Here is a 10207-nt window from a genome sequence, read left to right on the forward strand (position 1 = left end):
GTGGAGAGTGTGGTGGTAGTACTGTGTGGGGGGGAGAGTGTGTACTGGTGGTACTGTGTATGGGGGTGTGTGTGTAGTGTTTGTACTGTGTGTGTGTGGGGCGGGGGGGAGTGTGTAGTGGTAGTACTGTGTTTGGCGAAGTTTGTGTAGTGTTAGTACTGTGTGTGGGGTAGAGTGTGTAGTGGTAGTACTGTGTGTGGGGGAGAGTGTGTAGTGGTCGTTCTGTATGTTGGGGAGAGTGTGTAGTGTCGTTCTGTATGTTGGGGAGAGTGTTTGTAGTGGCAGTACTGTGTGTTGGGGAGAGTGTGCAGTGGTAGTACTTTGTGGGGGAGAGTGTGTAGTGGTAGTACTGTGTGTGGGGGAGTGTGTGTAGGGTTAGTACTATGTGTTGGGGGAATGTGTAGTGGTTGTAGTGTGTGAGGGGAAAGTGTGTAGTGGTAGTAATGTGTGTTTGGGAATGTGTGTAGTGATAGTACTGTGTGGAGGAGAATGTGTAGTGGTAGTACTCTATGTTGGGGGGAGTGCGTAGTGGTCGAACTGTATGATGGGGACAGTGTGTAGAGGTCGTACTGAATGTTGGGGAGTGTGTGTTGTGGTAATACTGTGTGGGGGGGGGAGTGTGTATTGGTAGTACTGTGTGTGAGGTAGAGTGTGTAGTGGTCGTACTGAGTGTGGAGGGAGTGTGTGTAGTGGTAGTACTGTGTGGGGGGGAAGAGTGTGTAGTGGTAGTACTGTGTGTGGGGGGGGGGAGTGTGTAGTGAAAGAACTGTGTGTGGAGGGAGTGTGTGTACTGGTAGTACTGTGTGTGGGAAAGAGTGTGTAGTTTTAGTACTGTGTGTGGGAGAGAGTGTCTAGTGGTAGTACTGTGTGTGTGTGGGGAGAGCGTGTAGTGGGCGTATTGTATGTTGGGGAGAGTGTGTGTAGTAGTAGTACTGTGTGGGGGGGAGTGATTGTAGTGGTAGTACTGTGTGTTGGGGAGACTGTGCAGTGGTAGTACTGTGTGAGGGAGAGTGTGTAGTGGTAGCACTGAGTGGGGGGAATGAGTGTAGTGGTCGTACTGTGTGTGTGGATGGAGTGTGTGTAATGGTAGTACTTTGTGTGGCGGAGAGTGTGTAGTGGTAATACTGTGTGTGAGGTAGAGAGTGTAGTAGTTACTCTGTGTGTGGAGGGAGTGTGAGTAGAGGTAGTACTGTGTGGGGGGGAGAGTGTGTAGTGGTAGTACTGTGTGTGGGGGAGTGTGTGTAGTGATAGTACAGTGTGTGGTGGAGAGTGTGAATTAGTAGTACTGTGTGTGAGGGAGTGTGTGTAGTGGTCGTACTGTGTGTGTGTTGGGAGTGTGTGTAGTGGTAGTACTGTGTGTGTGGGGGAGTGTGTAGTGAAAGTACTGTGTGTGAGGGAGTGTGTGTAGTGGTCGTACTGTATGTGGGGGAACAGTGTGTAGTGGTAGTACTGTATGTTGGGGAGAATGTGTAGTAGTCGAACTCTATGTTGGGGAGAGTGTGTAGTGGTCGTACTGTATGTGGGGAAGTGTGTGTAGTGGTAGTACTGTGTGTGGTGGAGAGTGTGAATTAGTAGTACTGTGTGTGAGGGAGAGTGTGTAGTGGTCGTACTGTGTGTGTTGGGAGTGTGTGTAGTGGTAGTACTGTGTGTGTGGGGGAGTGTGTAGTGAAAGTACTGTGTGCGTGGGAGTGTGTGTAGTGGTAGTACTGTGTGTGGGGGAGTGTGTGTAGTGGTAGTACTGTGTGTGGGGGAGAGTGTGTAGTGGTAGTACGGTGTGTGTGGGGGAGTGTGTAGTGAAAGTACTGTGTGCGGGGGAGTGTGTGTAGTGGTAGTACTGTTTGTGAGGGAGTGTGTGTGGTGATAGTACAATGTGTTGGGGTGAGTGTGTAGTGGTAGTACTGTGTGGGGGAGAGTGTGTAGTGGTAGTTCTGTGTGTGGGAGAGAGTGTGTAGTAGTAGTACTGTGTGGGGGGGAAAGTGTGTAGTGGTAGTAATGTGTGTGGGGGAATGTGTGTAGTGATAGTACTGTGTGGGGGAGAGTGTGTAGTGGTAGTACTATGTGTTGGAGGGAATGTGTAGTGGTAGTAATGTGTGAGGGAGAGTGTGTATTTGTCGTACTGTATGTTGGGGAGAGTGTGTGTAGTAGTAGTAATGTGTGTGGGTTGAGTGTTTGTAGTGGTAGTACTGAGTGTTGGGGAGAGTGTGCAGTGGTAGTACTGTTTGTGGGAGAGTGTGTAGTGGAAGTACTGTGTGTGTGGGGGGGAGTGTGTAGTTGTAGTGTGGGAGTGTGTGGGAGTGTGTATAGTGGAAGTACTGTGTGGGGGAGAGTGTGTGTAGTGGTCGTACTGTATGTGGGAAGTGTGTGTAGTGGTAGTACTATGTGTTGGGGAGAGTGTGTAGTGGTAGTACTGTGTGAGGGAGAGTGTGTAGTAGTAGTCATGTGTGTGGGGGAGAGTGTGTAGTGGTAGTACTGTGTGTGGGGAAGAGTGTGTAGTGTTAGTACTGTGTGGGAGGGAGTCTGTGTAGTGGTCGTCCTGTATGTGGGGAACAGTGTGTCTGTATGTGGGGAACAGTGTGTAGTGGTAGTGCTGTATGTTGGGGAGAGTTTGTAGTGGTCGCACTATTTGTTGGGAAAAGTGTGTAGTGGTCGTACTATATGAGGGGAAGTATGTGTAGTGGTAGTACTGTGTGTGGGGGAGTGTGTATAGTGGTCGTACTGAATGTGGGGGAACAGTGTGTAGTGGTAGTGCTGTATGTTGGGGAGAGTGTGTATTGGTCGAACTCTATGTTGGGGAGAGTGTGTTGTGGGCGTACTGTGTGTGCGGGAGAGGATGTAGTGATAGTAATGTGTGTGGGAGAGGATGTAGTGGTAATACTGTGTGAGGGAGAGAGTGTGTAGTGGTAGTACCGTGTGGGGGGGAAAGTGTAGTGGTAGTTCTGTGTGGTGGGGGGAGTGTATTTAGCGGTAGTACTGTGTGTGCGGGAGAGGATGTAGTGATAGTACTGTGTGCGGGAGAGGATGTAGTGGTAATACTGTGTGAGGGAGAGAGTGTGTAGTGGTAGTACCGTGTTGGGGGGAAAGTGTGTAGTGGTAGTACTGTGTGGGGGGGGAATGTGTGTAGTGATAGTACTGTGTGGGGGAGAGTGTGTGTAGTGGTAGTACTGTGTGTGGGAGAGAGTGTGTAGTAGTAGTACCGTGTGTGGGGTAAAGTGTGTAGTGGTAGTACTGTGTGTGGGAGAGAGTGTGTAGTGGTAGTACCGTGTGGGGGGGAAAGTGTAGTGGTAGTACTGTGTGTGAGGGAATGTGTGTAGTGCTAAAAAAAAAAAAAAAAAAAAAAAAAAAAAAAGTACTGTGTTGGGGATAGTGTGCAGTGGTAGTACTGTGTGTGGGGGAGTGTTTGTAGTCGTAGTACTATGTGTTGGATGGAATGTGTATTGGTAGTACTGTGTGTGGGAGATAGTGTGTTGTCGTAGTACTGTGTGTTGGAGAGAGTCTGTAGTCATAGTACTGTGTTTTGGAGAGAGTGTGTAGTGGTCGTACTGTGTGTGGGGTGGAGAGTGTGGTGGTAGTACTGTGTGGGGGGGAGAGTGTGTACTGATGGTACTGTGAATGGGGGTGTGTGTGTAGTGTTTGTACTGTGTGTGTGTGGGGCGGGGGGGAGTGTGTAGTGGTAGTACTGTGTTTGGCGAAGTGTGTGTAGTGTTAGTACTGTGTGTGGGGTAGAGTGTGTAGTGGTAGTACTGTGTGTGGGGGAGAGTGTGTAGTGGTCGTTCTGTATGTTGGGGAGAGTGTGTAGTGTCGTTCTGTATGTTGGGGAGAGTGTTTGTAGTGGCAGTACTGTGTGTTGGGGAGAGTGTGCAGTGGTAGTACTTTGTTGGGGAGAGTGTGTAGTGGTAGTACTGTGTGTGGGGGAGTGTGTGTAGGGTTAGTACTATGTGTTGGGGGAATGTGTAGTGGTTGTAGTGTGTGAGGGGAAAGTGTGTAGTGGTAGTAATGTGTGTTTGGGAATGTGTGTAGTGATAGTACTGTGTGGAGGAGAATGTGTAGTGGTAGTACTGTGTGTGGGGGAGTGTGTGCAGTGGTAGTACTGTGTGTGGGAAAGAGTGTGTAGTGGTAGTACTGTGTGTGTGGGGGAGTGTGTAGTGAAAGTACTATGTGCGGGGGAGTGTGTGTAGTGGTAGTACTGTTTGTAAGGGAGTGTGTGTAGTGATAGTACAATGTGTTGGGGTGAGTGTGTAGTGGTAGTACTGTGAGGGGGAGAGTGTGTAGTGGAAGTTCTGTGTGTGGGAGAGAGGGTGTAGTAGTAGTATTATGTGTGGGGGAGAGGATGTAATGGTAGTACTGTGTGCGGGAGAGAGTGTGTAGTGGTAGAACCGTGTGGGGGGGAAAGTGTGTAGTGGTAGTAATGTGTGTGGGGGAATGTGTGTAGTGATAGTACTGTGTGGGGGAGAGTGTGTAGTGGTAGAACTGTGTGTTGGGTGGAATATGTAGTGGTAGTAATGTGTGAGGGAGAGTGTGTATTTATCGTACTGTATGTTGGGGAGAGTGTGTGTAGTAGTAGTAATGTGTGTGGGTTGAGTGTTTGTAGTGGTAGGACTGAGTGTTGGGGAGAGTGTGCAGTGGTAGTACTGTTTGTGGGAAAGAGTGTGTAGTGGTAGTACTGTTTGTGTGGGAGAGTGTGTAGTGGTAGTACTGTGTGTGTGGGGGGAGGGGAGTGTGTAGTTGAAGTACTGTGTGTGTGGGAGTGTGTATAGTGGAAGTACTGTGTGGGGGAGAGTGTGTGTAGTGGTCGTACTGTATGTGGGAAGTGTGTGTAGTGGTAGTACTATGTGTTGGGGAGAGTGTGTAGTGGTAGTACTGTGTGGGGGAGAGTGTGTAGTAGTAGTCATGTGTGTGGGGGGTGTGTGTGTAGTGGTAGTACTGTGTGTGGGGAAGAGTGTGTAGTAGTAGTACTGTGTGTGTGGGGGAGTGTGTATAGTGGTCTTACTGAATGTGGGGGAACAGTGTGTAGTGGTAGTACTATATGTTGGGGAGAGTGTGTTGTGGGCGTACTGTGTGTGGGAGAGAGTGTGTTGTGGGCGTACTGTGTGTGGGAGAGAGTGTATAGTGGTAGTACTGTGTGTGCGGGAGAGGATGTAGTGGTAATACTGTGTGTGGGAGAGAGTGTGTGGTGGTATTACTGTGTGTGGGGGAAAAGTGTGTAGTGGTAGTGCTGTGTGGGGGGGATGTGTGTAGTGATAGTACTGTGTGGGGGAGGGTGTGTGTAATGGTAGTACTGTGTGTGGGAGAGAGTGTGTAGTAGTAGTACCGTGTGTGGGGGAAAGTGTGTAGTGGTAGTACTGTGTGTAGGAGAGAGTGTGTAGTGGTAGTACTGTCTGTGTGGAGGGAGTGTGTGTAGTGGTAGTTCTGTGTGTAGGGGAGAGGATGTAGTGATAGTACTGTGTGTGGGAGTGAGTGTGTAGTGGTAGTACCGTGTAGGGGGGGGGTCAGTGTAGTGGTAGTACTGTGTGTGAGGGAATGTGTGTAGTGATAGTACTGTGTGGGGGATATTGTGCAGTGGTAGTACTGTGTGTGGGGGAGTGTGTGTAGTCGTAGTACTATGTGTTGGATGGAATGTGTATTGGTAGTACTGTGTGTGGGAGATAGTGTGTAGTCGTAGTACTGTGTGTGGGAGAGTGTGTGTAGTCATAGTACGGTGTTTTGTGGAGAGTGTGTAGTGGTCGTACTGTGTGTGGGGGAGTGTTTGTAGTGGTATTACTTTGTGGGGGAGAGTGTATAGTGGTAGTACTGTGTGTGGGGTAGAGTGTGTAGTGGTAGTACCGTGTGTGGGTGAGTGTGTGTAGGGTTAGTACTATGTGTTGGGGGAATGTGTAGTGGTTGTACTGTGTGGGGGAGAGTGTGTCATGGTAGCACTGTGTGTGGGGTAGAGTGTGTTGTGGTAGTACTGTGTGTGGGGGAAGAGTGTGTAGTGGTAGTACTGTGTTTGGGGGAGTGTGTGTAGTGTTAGTACTGTGTGTTGGGGAGAGTGTGTAGTGGTAGTACTGTGTGGGGGGAGAGTGTGTAGTGGTAGTACTGTGTGTGGGGGAACAATGTTTAGTGGAAGTACTGTATGTTAGGAAGAGTGTGTAGTGGGAGTAGTGTGTAGTGGGGTAGAGTGTGTAGTGGTAATACTGTGTGGGGGGGAGTGTGTGTAGTGGTAGTACTGTGTGTGTGGGGTAGAGTGAGAAGTGGTCGTACTGTGTGTGGAGGGAGTGTGTGTATTGGTAGTACTGTGTGTAGGGTAGAGTGAGTGTATTGGTAGTACTGTGTGTAGGGTAGAGTGAGAAGTAGTAGTACTGTGTGGGGGGGAGAGTGTGTAGTGGTAGTACTGTGCGTGAGGTAGAGTGTTTAGTGGTCCTATTGTGTGTGGAGGGAGTCTGTGTAGTGGTAGTACAGTATGTGGGGGAGTGTGTTAAGTGGTAATACAATGTGTGCGTTAGAGTGTGTTGTGGTAGTATTGTGTGTGGGAGAGTGTGTGTAAAGGAAGCACTGTGTGTGAGGGAGAGTGTGTAGCGGTCGTACTGTATGTTGGGGAGAGTGTGTGTGTGGTGGTAGTACTATGTGGGGGAGAGTGTGTAGTGGTAGTACTGTGTGTTAGGGAGTGTGTGTAGTGGTAGTACTTTGTGGGGGAGAGTGTGTAGTGATAGTACTGTGTGTTAGGGAGTGTGTGTAGTGGCAGTACTGTTTGTGGGGGAGAGTGTGAAGTGGTAGTACTGTGCGTGTTGGGGGAGTGTGGAGTGGTAGTACTGTACTCACTTAGTTGTACTCACCTAGTTGTGCTTGCGGGGGTTGAGCTCTGGCTATTTGGTCCCGCCTCTCAACCGTCAATCAGCAGGTGTACAGGTTCCTGCGACTATTGGTCTCTATCATATCTACACTCGAAACTGTGTATGGAGTCAGCCTCCACCACATCACTTCCTAATGCATTCCATTTGTCAACCACACTGACACTAAAAAAGTTTTTTCTAATATCATTATATTACATTTGGTTGGGTTAAACTCTAACAACCACTTGTTCGACCATTCCTGCAGTTTGTCTAGGTCTTCTTGAAGCCTCAAACAGTCCTCTTCTGTCTTAATCTTTCTCATAAATTTGGCATCGTCCGCAAACATTGAGAGAAATGAATCTATACCCTCCGGGAGATCATTTACATATATCAGAAACAAGATAGGACCGAGTACAGAGCCCTGTGGGACTCCACTGGTGACTTCACGCCAATCGGAGGTCTCACCCCTCACCGTAACTCTCTGCTTCCTATTGCTTAGGTACTCCCTGTGTGTGTGGGGGGAGTGTGTGTGGTGGTAGTTCTGTGTGGGGGAGTATTTGTAGTGGTAGTACTGTGTGTTGGGAGAGTGTGTAGTGGTAGTACTGTGGGGGAGAGAGTGTAGTGGTTGTACCTTGTTTGGGGGAGTGTGTGTAGCGGTCGTGCTGTATGTGGGGGAACAGTGTGTAGTGGTAGTACTGTATGTTGGAGAGAGTGTGTAGTGGTAGCACTGTATGTTGGGGAGAGTGTGTAGTGATCGTACTATATGTGAGGAAGTGTGTGTTGTGGTAGTACTGTGTGTGGGGGAGAGTGTGTAGTGGTAGTTCTGTGTGTGAGTGAGAGTGTGTAGATTTCGTACTGTGTGTGGAGGGAGTGTGTGTAGTGGTAGTAATGTGTGTGGAAGATTGTGTAGTGGAAGTACTGTGTGTGAGGTAGAGTGTGTAGTGGTAGTACTGTGTGTTGGGGAGTGTGTGTAGTGGTAGTACTGTGTGTTGGGAGAGTGTGTAGTGGTAGTACTGTGTGGGGAAGAGTATGTAGTGATTGCACTGTGTGTGGGGGAGTGTGTGTAGTGGATATTACTATGTGTTGGGGAGAGTGTGTAGTGGTTACTATGTGGGGGAGAGTGTGTAGTGGTAGTACTGTTTGTCAGGGAGAGTGTGAAGTGGTAGTACTGTGCGTGTGGGGGGAGTGTGTAATGGTAGTACTGTGTGGGGGGGAGTGTGTGTAGTGGTAGTTCTGTGTGGGGGAATGTTTGTAGTGGTAGTACTGTGTGTTGGGAGAGTGTGTAGTCGTAGTACTGTGTGGGGGTGAGTGTGTAGTGGTAGTTCTGTGTGGAGGAACAGTGTGTATTGGTAGTACTGTGCAGAGGAGAGTGTGTAGTGATAGTACTGTATGTTGGGGAGAGTGTGTAGTGGTCGAACTGAATATGGGGGAGTGTGTGTAGTGGTAGTACTGTGTGTGGGGGAGAGTGTGTCTTGGTAGTACTGTGTGTGAGGGAGAGTGTGTAGTGGTAGTTGTGTGTGTTGGGGTAGAGTGTGTAGTGGTATTACTGTGTTTGGGGGAGTGTGTGAAGTGGTAGTACTGAATGTGTGGGAGAGTGGGTAATGGTCGTACTGTATGTGATGGACAGTGTGTAGTGGTAGTGCTGAGTGTGCTGGGGGAGTGTGTGTAGTGGTAGTACTGTGTGTGAGGGAGAGAGTGCAGTGGTCGTTCTGTATGTTGGGGAGAGTGTGTTGTGGTCGTAGTATATGTTGGGGAGAATGTGTAGTATTAGTACTGTGAGTGGTGGAGAGTGTGTAGTGATAGTACTGTGTGTAGTGGAGAGTGTGTAGTTGTAGTACTGTGTGTGGGGGAGAGTGTGTAGTGGTTGTACTGTGTGGGGTGGGGGAGAGTGTCTAGTGGTAGTACTGTGTGTAGGAGAGTGTGTGTATTGGCAGTACTGTGTGTGGGGTAGAGTGTGTAGTGGTAGTACTGTGTGTGAGAGAGTGTGTGAAGTGGTCGTACTGTATGTTAGGGAGAGTGTGTGTAGTGGTAGTACTGTGTGAGGGAGAGTGTGTAGTGGTAGTTCTGTGTAGAGGAACAGTGTGTAGTGGTAGTACTGTGCAGAGGAGAGTGTGTAGTGTTAGTACTATGTGTGGGGGACGTGTGTGTAGTGATAGTACTGTATGTTGGGGAGAGTGTGTCGTGGTCGAACTGAATATGGGGGAGTGTGTGTAGTAGTAGCACTGTGTGTTGGGGAGAGTGTGTCTTGGTAGTACTGTGTGTGAGGGAGTGTGTGTAGTGGTAGTTCTGTGTGTGGGGGAGAGTGTGTAGTGGTATTACTGTGTTTGGGGGAGTGTGTGAAGTGGTAGTACTGTGTTTGAGGGAGAGTGTGCAGTGGTCGTTCTGTATGTTGGGGAGAGTGTGTTGTGGTCGTAGTATATGTTGGGGAGAATGTGTAGTAATAGTACTGTGAGTGGTGGAGAGTGTGAAGTGATGGTACTGTGTGTAGTGGAGAGTGGGTAGTTGTAGTACTGTGTGTGGGGAAGAGTGTGTAGTGGTTGTACTGTGTGGGGGGGAGAGTGTCTAGTGGTTTTACTGTGTGTAGGGGAGTGTGTATTGGTAGTACTGTGTGTGGGGTAGAGTGTGTAGTGGTAGTACTGTGTGTGAGAGAGTGTGTAGTGGTCGTACTGTATGTTAGGGAGAGTGTGTGTACTGGTAGTACTGTGTGGGGGAGAGTGTGTAGTGGTAGTACTGTGTAGGGGAAGGGAATGCTTGTAGTGGTAGTACTATGTGTTGCGGAGTGTGTGCAGTGGTAGTACTGTGTGGGGGAGACTGCGCTGTGTACTCACCTAATTGTGCTTGCGGGGGTTGAGCTTTGGCTCTTTGGTCCCCCCTCTCAACCGTCAATCAACTGGTGTACAGATTCCTGAGCCTACTGGGCTCTATCATATCTACATTTGAAACTGTGTATGGAGTCAGCCTCTACCACATCACTTCCTAGTGCATTTCATTTACTAACTACTCTGACACTGAAAAAGTTCTTGCTAACGTCTCTGTGGCTCATTTGGGAACTCAGCTTCCACCTGTGTCCCCTTGTTCGCGTCCCTCCAGTGTTGAATAGTTCATCCTTGTTTACCCGGTCGATTCCCCTGAGGATTTTGTAGGTTGTGATCATGTCCCCCTTTACTCTTCTGTCTTCCAGTGTCGTAAGGTGCATTTTCCGCAGCCTTTCCTCATAACTCATGCCTCTTAGTTCTGGGACTAGTCTTTGGACTTTTTCCAGCTTCGTCTTGTGCTTGACAAGGTACGGGCTCCATGCTGGGGCCGCATACTCCAGGATTAGTCTTACATATGTTGTGTAGTGGTAGTACTGTGTGTTGGGGAGTGTGTGTATTTTTTTTTATTTTTACATACAAAGCATG

The sequence above is a fragment of the Procambarus clarkii genome, chromosome 37 (genome assembly GCF_040958095.1).
Source record: "Procambarus clarkii isolate CNS0578487 chromosome 37, FALCON_Pclarkii_2.0, whole genome shotgun sequence".
Lineage (NCBI taxonomy): Eukaryota > Metazoa > Arthropoda > Malacostraca > Decapoda > Cambaridae > Procambarus > Procambarus clarkii.